The sequence below is a fragment of the Cnephaeus nilssonii genome (genome assembly GCF_951640355.1).
Source record: "Cnephaeus nilssonii genome assembly, chromosome: 18".
Classification (NCBI taxonomy): Eukaryota; Metazoa; Chordata; class Mammalia; order Chiroptera; family Vespertilionidae; genus Cnephaeus; species Cnephaeus nilssonii.
The window spans coordinates 42023827-42037783 of record NC_137089.1 but is presented as its reverse complement, the minus strand read 5'-3'; positions in this window follow the sequence as shown (position 1 = coordinate 42037783).

Genomic DNA, 13957 nt, shown 5'->3' with positions numbered 1-13957 from the left:
TAGAGCTAAATGACCCATGGCATTTGTATAGCAATATTTACTTTAATAGGAGCACCAAGATAGAATTATTCATCAAATAGTTACTGAATGTCTACCATATGCCAGGTTCTGTTATAGTCACCTAGAGATACACCAACGAATGAAACACATAAAGTTAACTTCTCTCAATATTACATCCTAGGAGAAATGACACAGCTAATAAATAACATAATCAAAAGTGGATTATAGAGGGAGGAACCAAGATGGCGGCATGGTTAAACAACTAATCTGCTGCCTCGAACAACAATTTCAAAAATACAACTAAAAGACAAAACGTCTACCACCCAGAACCACGGGAAAGCTGGCTGAGTGGAAGATTTACAACTAAGGAGAGAAAGGAGCACAAACGCTGAAAAGCTGAGGTACGGAGGTGCGCGAATCAGGCTGGCGGCGGGCGACTGGGCGCGCGGTTTTTCTTCAACCCGCAGGGAGACAAGCTCCCGATCACTCTGAAACCCAGTTTCTGGGGACTCGCGGGGGACCCAGACACCTACGGGGAAAAGCTGGACTCTCGGCCATCGGGTCAGAAAGTGAGAGTGACTTTTTTGCAGAGGTGCGCCCAGCAATCATTGTTTTACTGCGCTGGAACGCGGGGCGCAGGGACTTGGAAACGTGGAAAGGCAGAGACATTGCCGTTGGCCACGCCCCAGCCTAGGGACGCCCTGAGATCCCGCCCCGCCCTGAGGCCCGCCCCGCACATTCTACAAACCTGCCCAGGCTCCACACAGCGGCTTTTGCATATAAATGGCCTGTTCTGTGGCAGCTTAACCAAATAAACTGCAGCTCCAGTCAGACTGCTCCAAAACCGCCCAAGCAAAGGAGGAGAAAACTAGTTCTTGCTGTAGCTCCTGCTGGGGGGCACACAGTACACAAGGGTACACCAAGAGTGTCCACCTCAAGTAACTGAGAGGCTGACCCATTGAACCAATAGGACATCTAGTACACAAAGCTACCCTACCAATTCAGGGAAGCAGCGAAATGAGGAGGCAAGGAAACAGATCACAAACCAAAGAAATGGAGGAGAACAAGCGACTGGACATAGAGTTCAAAACCACGGTTATAAGGTTTTTCAAGAATTTCATGGAAAAGGCCGATAAATTCAATGAGACCCTCGAAGATATGAAAAAGGACCAACTAGAAATTAAACATACACTGACTGAGATAAAAAATATTATACAGAGACCCAACAGCAGACTAGAGGATCGCAAGCATCAACTCAAAGATTTGGAATACAAAGAGGCCAAGGACACTGCTCCAGAGAAGTATGAAGAGAAGAGAATTCAGAAAGTTGAAGATAGTGTAAGAAGCCTCTGGGACAACTTCAAGCGAACCAACATCAGAATTATGGGGGTGCCAGAAGAAGAGAGAGAGCAAGATGCTGAAAACCTATTTGAAGAAATAATGAATGAAAACTTCCCCCACCTGATGAAAGAAATAGACTTACAAGTCCAGGAAGCACACAGAACCCCAAACAAGAGGAATCCAAAGAGGACCACACCAAGACACATCATAATTAAAATGCCAAGGGCAAAAGACAAAGAGAAAATCTTACAAGCAGCAAGAGAAAAACAGTTAGTTACCTACAAGGGAGCTCCCATACGATTATCAGCTAATTTCTCAACAGAAACCATGCAGGCCAGACGGGAGTGGCAAGAAATATTCAAAGTGATGAATAGCAGGAACCTACAACCAAGACTACTCTACCCAGCAAAGCTATCATTCAGAATTGAAGGGCAGATAAAGAGCTTCACAGATAAGAAAAAGCTAAAGGAGTTCATCACCACCAAACCAGTATTATATGAAATGCTGAAAGGTATTCTTTAAAAAGAGGAAAAAGAAGAAGAAAGATAAAAATTATGAACAACAAATACATATCTATCAACAAGTGAATCTAAAAGTCAAGTGAATTAAAAATCTGAGGAACAGAATAAACTGGTGAACTTAATAGAATCAGAGGCATAGAATGGGAATGGATTGATAATTCTCAGGGGGAAAGGGGTGTCTGTGTGGGGGGTATGGGAAGAGACTGGACAAAAATCATACACCTATGGATAAGGACAGTGGGGGGGAGGTAAGAGCAGAGGGGGGGTGGGAACTGGGTGGTGGGAGATATGGGGGGAAAAAGGAGAAACAATTGTAATCTGAACAATAAAGATTCATTAAAAAAAAGTGGATTATATAGTATTTTAGATAGAGACAGAAACAGTCATAAATCAGGAAAAGAAAGCGAAGTATAATATTAAATAGGCAAATAAAGTGGATCTCATTAAGAAGATGAGATTTGAGCAAATTAGAGGAAGTAAAGGATTAATCCAATAGATATTTGTGGACCTGGGATTCCAGGAAGGAATTGAGAACAATCAGAGGAAAGGTCACAAGAAGGAATGCACGTGGAACCATTAGAGGAAAAGGTAGAAGGTGAACAAGAGAGGTAAAGAGAGGCCAAGTTATGAGAGCAAGATTTTGGCTTTGCCCTGAGGAAAATGGGGAGACTTAGATACTAAGAGGTCCTCTTACTGCTGTATTTAAATGGACGTAAATATAAGGGCAGAAGCTTGGGATATGGTAGGAAGCAATTGCAGTAAACTAGACCTTAGGTACTGATGGCTTGGACAAGCTTAGCAATCCTGGAGGTGATGAGAAGTGGTCAGATTTTAGATATACAGGGTGGGGCAAAAGTAGGTTTATAGTTATTCATGTGGAAAATAATACAATAATCCTCTCTAATAAAATGGTAATATGCAAATTAACCATCACTCCGCTACATAAACCACGCCCACCAGCCAAGCCATGCCCACCAGCCAATCAGGGCGAGTATGCAAATTAACCCCAATCCAAGATGGCTACAGCCACAGAGAGCAAGGTTTCCCAGGTAACAGAGTAAGCCAAGCTTTCCATAGCCGTTGCAGGCCTAAGCCTCCACTCAAGCCACAAAGTTTCAATTATAGAAGGTAAACAAATTCAAACAAATGGCGGCAGAATGGAGCTTGAGAGAGCAGGCCAGGGTTGCCGGCGGCAACAGGGGAAGCAAAGCTTTCCGCACACCCTGGCCAGGCTCACCTGCTTAAGGCTACAAAGTTTCAATTGTAGAAGGTGAATTAACTGCCACAGAAATGGCTGCCGGAGCCCCAGGCTTGGCTCCGCTCCAGGCTACAAAGTTTCAATTGTAGAAGGAAAATAAATTCCAGATACCAGGGCCTCCACTTGGGTTGCCAGGGGGCGTGGCCGGCCTGCAAACCACCACAGGCCCCTCGCTCAGGCCGCCCCACACCCCAAGGGAACCCCCACCCTTATCTGTGACACCCTTCAGGGCAAACCAGCTGGCCCCCACCCGTTCACCAGGCCACTATCCTATCTAATAAAAGAGTAATATACAGATTGATCATCACTGCAACACACAATATAGCTGCCCCCATGTGGTCAAAGGTCCTGCCCCCATGTGGACACAAGATGGCCACCACAAGATGGCCAGCAGGAGAGGGCAGTTGGGAGGCACCTGGCCTGCAAGGGAGGGCAGTTGAGAGGGACCAGGCTTGCAAGGGAGGGCAGTGGGAGATGATCAACCCTGCAGGAGAGGGCAGTTAGGGGTGACCAGGCTGGCAGAGGAAGGAAGTTGGGGGCAAACAGGCTGGCAGGGGAGCAGTTAAGCATCAACCAGGCTGGCAGCAGAGTGGTTAGGGGGTGATCAGGCTGGCAGGCAGAAGCAGTTAGGGGCAATCAGGAAGACAGGCAGGCAAGCAGCTGGGAGCCAGCAGTCCTGGATTGTGAGAGGGATGTCCGACCGCCCGTTTAGGCCCGATCCCACCAGGATCGGGCCTAAACGGGCAATCGGACATCCCTCCAGGAGTCCCAGATTGGAGAGGGTACAGGCTGGGCTGAGGGACAACCCCCTGCCGTGCACGAATTTCGTGCATCGGGCTTCTAGTTAATAAATAAAAATACAAGAATAGCCCGGCCAGGCGTGGCTCAGTGGTTGAGCATTAACCTATGAACCAGGAGGTCATGGTTGGATTTCCTGTCAGAGAACATGCCTGGGTTGTGGGCTAGATCCCCAGTGGGGGTGTGCAGGAGGCAACTGATCAATGATTCTCTCTCATCATTGATGTTTCTCTCTCTCTCCTTTTCCCTTCCTCTCTGAAATCAATAAATATATATTTTAAAAAATAAACGGTTTCACATACTTACAACTGTAAACCTACTTTTGCCCTACCCTGTATTTTAAGGGTGGAGTGGTGAGATTTCCTTGGTAGTTTAGAAGTAGGATGTGTGAGGAAGAGGAGTCCAAACGGACCCCAAGATTTCTGTTCTGAACTGCTTGAGTGATAGGGAGTCCCCTAAGATTGGGAAGAGGGAAGGTGGAGCAGTTTGAGGGGACATATTAGGAGCTCAGTTACGGAAATATTAAAGTTCAGATGTCACATCCAAGTGGAGATAAAATAAATCAAGAGTTCATGAGAAAGTTCTAAGATGGAGATACATACAGATTTTGGGCCTATTAGAATATAGATGAGATTCAATGCTGTTCATATGGGATGAGATCATCGAGACAAAAATATGTGGATGGAGATTACCCACAATTAAGCTGTATGGGTATATTACACAAAGATAATTTTACAGTGGTAAATTTGATCTAGATAGCATGCTCAGTTAACACACTAGGATTGTAGATGGCTCCGGTGTGTGCTCACCTCTGAAGGAGTAAACAATCTAAGTTTGAATTATACTGCCAAGGCTGATTGAAAAGGTGGATCCTTAGCAGGCTTGGGGGTCTTGGCCAAGGCCCTTTGAAAGGAGAGATGAGAATACAAATAAGAGGACAGCATGATTAACTGGCTATAATAACCAAGAAGATAATCCCCAAGTCCACAGGATTTTGCTCCAGATGTGATAAACTGCAAACATTTATGAATTCACTGAGTTCTTTAGTCCCTAACAAGATTTTATAATCTGAAAAGTACAGAAGGACATTTATGAATGGCATAGGTGTAAGAAAATCATTAATGCCAGTGTTATTTTCATGGGTTGAAATGTATGAGTTCCCATTTCAACCTGAAGCAACCAGGAGGGTGTATATAACTCATTACATTTATTTTTCACCTTTATTTAGTAACCATTGTCTTAAATCAGAACTCTCCCCTTTTCATAGCGATGCTTGAAGTCCTAGGAAATCAGTTTTTAATTTTTCAGAATTTCAATGGAAGGAACTGCCCATGATGACAGTGACAGAGAGGGAAATGAGGAGGAAGAGGAAATTCTGTTCTTCTCCTCCCTAATAATAACAAACATCCTTTGGCTTTTGGTGGTTTCCCATCTGCCTTCTTAGAACTGTGTTTATTATAATCCCATGACCAATGGGTTCTGTAAGGAGGTTTCTGTGACGTGGGGAGCAAATAAATAAGAGCAATACAGTGTTAGGTATATGGTTCAACTCCTGTGACACCTTCAGTAAGAGAAACAAGAACGTTCAGCAGACATGAGTAATCAGAACCAGATGGTTCAGTGCCCTGTTTTGACAAATAGGTATGGGGTTATGGGATTGACAGACAGACATTGTCTAAATAAATGAACTTTCTATGTTCAAAACAAGGAAAGCATATTCTATCTCTACCTATTTTTACAAAGCCCTGCTTAGGCCTGTCTTGTCCCTTTCCTGATATTCCTCATGAAGGAGTTTTTCAGTCTTCCTGTTTCTCCCATCTGCCAGCTGCTTTTCTCTGCCTCAGCCACAGCTCGTCTATTCATCTGCTTGTGCTGCTCAAATTGTTGAAAGATATAACTTTAGTTTGCCTTGTGAGATTTCTTATTAGCAGCAAAATGTGCTTTTGCCTCTGATTTCACTGTTTCCTCTGTTCTAGTGGAAAATAAAAGAACACTGCTTCACTGTACAATTAAAACTGCTTTTATTAAAGTAAGAATTCCTTTCTTCCTTTTGTTAACTGAAAAACAATTACAGCCGGGCTGGCCTGGCTCAGTGTTTGAGCATGGATCTATGAACCAGGAGGTCACAGTTCGATTCCCGGTCAGAGCACGTGCCCAGGTTGCAGACTCAATCCTCAGTGTGGGGCATGCAGGAGGCAGCTAATCAATGATTCTCTCTCATCACTGATATGTCTGTCTCTCCCTCTTCTTTCCTCTCTGAAAGCAATAAAAACATATTAAAAAAACAAACAAAATTAATTTCACAAAACTTTTAGGAAGTTCTCTTCTTCATCTCACCAACTCTATTCCCCCCCCCCCCCCCCCGCCTTCATTCCTCAGGGCAACTCCATAACCCTCAAATCCACAATTTTTGTCACTTATCTCTGCCTCTAAATAAACGTTTCCGTCATATAAAATTTCCCATAAGTAGGGCTGCATTGCACATATCTTGACCAACCAGCTACCCACCATGTATTATATTTTGACATCTCTCCATGCCAATGCCTGTAGCTCTAGGCCAGTGATCGGCAAACTGCGGCTCGCGAGCTACATGCGGCTCGCGAGCCGTGGTTTGCCGCTCTGTTAACTAATGAGTTTGCCGACCACTGTTCTAGGCCATTCATTGTAACTGCTGTACTATTTCCCATTTCAGAAATACCAATATACATTTTCCTTCTTCCCAAGATAGACATGTATATTCTTTCCAGATTTCTATTCTTACAAGGAAGAGAACAATGACTGTTCTTTCACATGTCTTCTGAGCATGCATATGAATTTTCCATGATTGACTTTGAGAAGTGGATTGGCTTTGTTTCAGGGCATTCAACATTTCTACAGCTGAAAAAATTAATTTCCAAAGAGTTTTAGCCACTTACACACCCATCAGCAGTTGAGACCTTTGTTCTTCACAAGAACACCAACATTTGGAATTGCCAAACTTTTGATTCCTTATTTTTGAAAATTTAATAGTAAGATTGAGCATATAGTTATATTTGACTTTTGGCATTGTTCTATTGAGGTTTGTGTTTTCCTGAAGGAGGTTTAAAAATTGTTGTGCATATTAAAACAGTAATACTTGACTGCTTAAAAAATACAGCAAATATTTTATCCCTATTTATCACTTTTTAAAAAATATATTTTATTGATTTTTTACAGAGAAGAAGGGAGATGGATAGAAAGTCAGAAACATCGATCAGCTGCCTCCTACATGCCCGCTACTGGGGATGTGCCCACAACCAAGGTACATGCCCTTGACCGGAATTGAACCTGGAACCCTTCAGTCCACAGGCCAACGCTCTATCCACTGAGCCAAACCGGTTAGGGCCCTATTTATCACTTTTTAAACTTAATTAGTGGTGTCTTTGTTGTACAGGTGTTCTTGCATTTTGAAGAAAATTCATCAGTCTCTTCCTTTATGCTTTGTACTTTTGAGTCTAAGTAGTTTTGTAAACATAAAGGAAAAAGAACTGCACATAGCACAATTGTGTTTAACAATTGTAATAGTGCTATATGTGTGTAATGGAATTTAATAACTAAGTTAATAGGTCCTAGCCAGCTTTGCACAGTGATTAGAGTGTTGGCCTGAGATTGAAGGGTCCCGGGTTTGATTCCCGGGGCACATATCTTGGTTGCAGGTTCCCCAGCCCTGCTAGGGCCTCATGCAGGAGACAACCAGTCAATGTGTTTCTCTCCCCCTCTTCCCTCCCTTCCACTCTCTCTAGAAATCAATTGGGGGGGGTACCCTCAGGTGAGGATTTAAAAAATAATAAAAAATTTAAAGTGAATTGATCTGCACATGAAAAACTTAAAACATTTTGGAAACAACCAAAATCCAATAGATGGCAGTGAAATACAGAACATTCGCCGATTCTTGAATTCTTACTTGAATGCTCTTAGTGGTAAGCTGCTAGTCTACTACCAATTAAAAACTCCCATCAATTGCATATAAATTGTACATAGTTTTAAACTAATATGGAGCACTAGCTTATGATAAAAATTAAGACTTATTTAGGGAGAAGTGCAGTGATTATCTGCATCAATAAACTGAGAAAGAATGAGAATAATGATGGATTGAGGGATGGATATGAGAACCTGTAGTCTCTTTAGAATTATAATCTGTTTTACAAATATTGTAAGGTCTTGGTTCAGAAATAGCTCCAAACCTGCTGAGTCCATTAGGATGCTATGTCTTTGTGGCATCAAAGGACTTGTTTGAGGTTACATGGACAAGTTTGTGGTAAATTCAAGTGGAGAATCAACATGATTCAAAAGTCTTTTTATGAATTCTAGATCATATCATAGCTGATGGTTCTGGAAAGATTGAAGCTCTATTTAAATAATGCCAATGCTCTATGGGAGGGAAATAAGTGCAAGAGGAGTCTGGAGATGGGCAGGTTAAGTCACGAAGAGCCCTCTAGGCTGTAATAGGAATTAGCCATTTCATTGTAAGTGCAAAGCATAATGGAGTTCAAGTCTAGCTTTTCATTTTTATAAGGATTTGAGGAGTTAAAAAAATAACCCATTTCCTTGCAGACCCCCAAAGATACTGATTTACTGGTATTCTTCCAGGAAGGGGTCTTGAGAATTGACATTTAAAAAAGCTCCCCCCCCCCACCTGCCGAAACCAGTTTGGCTCAGTGGATAGAGCGTCGGCCTGTGGACTCTAGGGTCCCAGGTTCGACTCCGGTCAAGGGCATGTACCTTGGTTGCGGGCACATCCCAGTAGGGGGTGTGCAAGAGGCAGCTGATCGGTGTTTCTAACTCTCTATCCTTCTCTCTTCCTCTCTGTAAAAAATCAATAAAATATATTTTAAAAAATAAAAAATAAATAAAAAAGCTCCCCCAAATGATTCTAATATGCAGCCAGGGTTGAGGACCTCTGGCATAGTAGTAATGACCATGGGCTTTGGAACCAGAGAAACTTGGGATTTGATCTGTGCTCTACCTACTTCTTAGCTCAGTGAACTTTTATACACTACTAGAGGCCTAGTGCACGAATTCGTGCACAGGTGGGGTCCCTCGGCCTGGCTGGCGATCGGGGCTGATGGGGGCCGATCTGGGCCAGCTGACCAGCGGGAGGGACTGTGAGAGGTTGGCCGGCCATGGGAGGTTGGCTGTGGGAGCACACTGACCACCAGGGGGCAGCTCTGGCATCGAGCATCTGCCCCCTGGTGGTCAGTGCACATCATAACGACTGGTCATTTCCGGGTGAGCCTGGCCCTGGGTCCGGGTGAGGCCGTGGGCCCCTGGATCCGGGTGAGCCTGGGTCCCGGGTCCGGGTGAGGCCGTGGGCCCCTGGATCTGGGTGAGCCTGGGTCCCGGGTCCGGGTGAGGCTGTGGGCCCCTGGATCCGGGTGAGGCCACGCGACCCTGGGTCCGGATGAAGCTGAATCCTGGGTCTGGGCGAGGCCGTGTGCCCCTAGATCCGGGTGAGGTTGGATCCCGGGTCCGGGTGAGGCCGTGGGCCCCTGGATCCGGGTGAAGCCGTGCCCCTGGATCCGGCCGAGACCAAACCAGAGGGAGTCGGACCTGCATTACCACCATTTGTCCACCATCCAGAGCTGAGGGGTCAGTGCCGACATGTACTCATAAGGAACTGGTGGACATTGATATTGGGTCTCAAAAGAACTGTTGGACCAGAAAGAAACTCACTACAGACTGATTCATTTGCCTGTCAGCATAACTATTATTGCCCGTCGCACATTCAATTCTTATAAGTATATCTCTAGTGACACATGATTTCGCTCATCTAGGGGAAATGATGAACAACATAGACTGATGAACAAGAACAGAACCAGAAACAAGGAGGCATCGATCGGACTATCGGGCCTCAGAGGGAGGATAGGGGAGGGTGGGGGGAGGGGGGAGAGATCAACCAAAGGTCTTGTGTGCATGCATATGAGCCTAACCAATGCTTAAGTTCAACAGAGGGTTGGGGCATCCATGGTGAGGGGTGTGGGATGGGAATGGGGGGATGAGGACAAATATGTGACACCTTAATCAATAAAGAAATTTAAAAAAAAAAATAATAACGACTGGTCATTCGGTCATTCGGTTGCTTAGGCTTTTGTGTGTGTGTGTGTGTGTGTGTGTGTGTGTGTGTGTGTGTGTGTATAATCTCTTTAAGCCTGGTTTGACCCATATGTAAAATAAGTGATAATAATTTTACCTGTCTCACAGGAGTCATTTTAGAATTACATATAAATCTCCACATTTCCAATGTTTTATTTTATTTTTTTTATTTTTCAATTTTTTTATTAAGGTATTATATGTGTACATATCTTACCATTGCCCCCACCCCACCCCACTCCCATATATGCCCTCACCCCCCAGAGTTTTGCGTCCATTGGTTATGCTTATATGCATGCATACAAGTCCTTTGATTGATCTCTTATCTCCCCCACCTCTCCCTAACCTTCCCCCTGTAATTTGACAGTCTGTTTGATGCTTTACTGTCTCTGTATCTATCTTTTTGTTCAATTTTATAATGTTCTTTATTATCCATAAATGAGTGAGATCATGTGGTATTTTTCTTTCATTGACTGACTTATTTCACTTAACATAATGTCTCCAATTCCATCCAGGTTGCTGCAAATGATGAGAATTCCTTCTTTTTTATGGCAGCATAGTATTCCATTGTGTAGATGTATCACAGTTTTCTGATCCAGTCATCTGCTGATGGGCACCTAGGCTGTTTCCAAATCTTAGCTATGGTGAATTGTGCTGCTATGAACATAGGGGTGCATATATCCTTTCTGATTGGTGTTTCTAGTTTCTTCGGATATATTCCCAGGAGTGGGATTGCTGGGTCAAATGGGAGTTCCATTTTCAGTTTTTTGAGGAAACTCCATACTGTTCTCCACAGTGGCTGCACCAATCTGCATTCCCACCAGCAGTGCACGAGGGTTCCTTTTTCTCCGCATCCTCGCCAACACTTGTCGTTTGTTGATTTGTTGATGATAGCCATTCTGACAGGTGTGAGATGGTACCGCATTGTTGTTTTGATTTGCATCTCTCGGATAATTAGTGACATTGAGCATGTTTTCATGTGTCTCTTGGCCTTCCTTCTGTCTTCTTTTGAAAAGATTCTATTTAGGTCTGTTGCCCATTTTTTTATTGGATCATTTATCTTCCTTTTATTAAGTTGCATAAGCTGCCTGTAGATGTTGGAGATTAAACCTTTATCAGTGATGCCATTTGCAAATATGTTCTCCCATGCAGTGGGCCTTCTTGTTGTTTTGTTGATGGTTTCTTTTGCTGTGAAAAAGCTTTTTATTTTTATGTAGTCCCATTTGTTAATTTTCTCTTTAGCTTCCATTGCCCTAGGAGCAGTGTCAGTGAAGAATTTCTTTTGGCATATGTCTGAGATTTTGCTGCCTGTGGATTGCTCTAGTATTTTTATGGTTTCCCGTCTTATGTTTAAGTCCTGTATCCACTTTGAGTTTATTTTTGTGTATGGCGTAAGTTGGTGATCAAGCTTCATTTTTTTGCATGTATCTGTCCAATTTTCCCAACACCATTTATTGAAGAGACTGTCTTTATTCCATTGTATGTTCATGCCTCCTTTGTCAAATATTAATTGAGCATAGTGGTTTGGGTCAATATCTGGATTCTCTATTCTGTTCCATTGATCTATATGTCTGTTCTTGTGCCAGTACCAGGCTGTTTTGAGAACAGTGGCTTTGTAATACAGCTTGAAATCTGGTATTGAGATCCCTCCTACTTTATTCTTCTTTCTCAGGATTGCTGTGGCTATTCGGGGTCTTTTTTTATTCCAGATGAATTTTTGGAGAGTTCTTTCAAGGTCTGTGAAATATGCCATTGGTATTTTAATGGGGAGTGCATTGAATCTATAGATTGCTTTGGGTAGTATGGACATTTTAATGATGTTGATTCTACCTATCCATGAACATGGTATGTTCTTCCATCTGTTTACGTCTTCCTCTATCTCTTTTTTCAGTGTCCTGTAGTTTTCCGTGTATAGGTCTTTTACCTCCTTAGTTAAGTTTATTCCTAGGTATCTTAATTTTTTTGGTGCGATGGTAAATGGGATTGCCTTTTTAGTCTCTCTGTCTGTAAGTTCACTATTGGTGTATAGAAAGGCCATAGATTTCTTGGCGTTAATTTTGTATCCTGCTACATTGCCGAATTCCTTTATTAAGTCTATTAGTTTTTTGACGGAGTCTTTTGGATTTTTTATGTACAATATCATGTCGTCTGCAAATAAAGACAGCTTTACTTGTTCTTTTCCCATTTGGATGCCTTTTATTTCTTCTTCTTGTCTAATTGCAATGGCTAATACTTCCAGTACTATGTCAAACAGGAGTGGTGAGAGTGGGCATCCCTGTCTTGTTCCTGTTCTTAGGGGAAATGTTTTTAGTTTTTGTCCATTGAGTATGATGTTTGCTGTGGGTTTATCATATATAGCTTGTATTATGTTGAGGTATGAGCCTTTTATTCCCATCTTGTTGAGAGTTTTTATCAAGAAAGGGTGTTGGATTTTGTCAAATGCTTTTTCTGCATCAATTGGTATGACTATGTGATTTTTATCTTTCAATTTGTTTATGTGATGTATCACGTTTATTGATTTGCGGATATTGTACCATCCTTGCATTCCTGGGATAAATCCTACTTGGTCATGGTGTATGATCTTTCTGATGTACTGCTGGAGCCGATTTGCTAGAATTTTGTTGAGGATTTTGGCATCTATGTTCATGAGGGATATTGGTCTGTAATTCTCTTTCATTGTGTTGTCTTTATCTGGTTTTGGTATTAGGGTGATGCTGGCTTCATAGAAGGAGCTTGGAAGTGTTCCTTCCACTTGAATTTTTTGGAATAGTCTGAGGAGGATAGGTTTTAGTTCTTCCTTGAATGTTTGGTAAAACTCTCCTGTGAAGCCATCAGGCCCCGGGCTTTTGTTTGCCGGAAGCTTTTTGATGACTGCTTCAATTTCGTCCATAGTTATTGGCCTGTTGAGCTGTTTAGATTCTTCTTGATTGATTTTTGGAAGGTTATATTTTTCTAGGAATATGTCCATTTCCTCCAGGTTGTCCAGTTTGTTGGAATAGAGTTGTTCGTAGTATTTTGTAACAATCCTTTGTATCTCAGCAGGGTCTGTTGTTATTTCACCTCTTTCATTTCTGATTTTGTTTATTTGGGTCCTCTCTCTTTGCTTCTTGGTGAGCCTGGCTAGAGGTCCATCAATCTTGTTTATCCTTTCAAAGAACCAGCTCTTGGTTTTGTTGATCTTATGTATTGTTTCTTTGGTCTCTATGTCATTTATCTCCGCTCTGATCTTTGTTATTTCCTTCCTTCTGGTTACACTGGGCTTTTCTTGCTGCTCTTTTTCTAGCTCTTTGAGTTGTAGGGTTAAGTAATTTATTACCATTGTTTCTTGTTTTTTGCAATAGGCCTGTAGAGCTATGAACTTCCCTCTCAAGACTGCTTTCGCTGTGTCCCATAGATTTTGGATTGTTGTGTTTTCATTGTCATTTGTTGTCATGATGTTTTTTATTTCTTCCTTGATCTCTCTGGTGACCCAGTCCTTGTTTAATAGCATGCTGTTTAGTCTCCATGTGTTTGATTTCTTTGGATTGTATTTATTGTAGTTGATTTCCAGTTTTATGCCACTGTGATCTGAGAAGATGCTTGATATAATTTCTATCTTCTTGAATTTGAAGAGACTTTGCCTGTGACCCAGCATATGGTCTATCTTTGAAAATGACCCATGTGCACTTGAGAAGAATGTATATTCTGTGGCTTTGGGGTGAAATGTTCTGAAGATGTCAATTAATTCCATCTGGTCTAGTGAGTCATTTAGGATTGCTGTTTCTTTGCTGATTTTTTGTTTAGAGGATTTGTCCAGTGGTGATAGTGGGGTATTAAAGTCTCCTACTATGATTGTATTGCTATTAATATCTCCCTTGATATCCTCCAGGAGTTTTTTTTATGTATTTGGGTGCTCCTATATTGGGAGCGTATATGTTTACCAGAATTATTT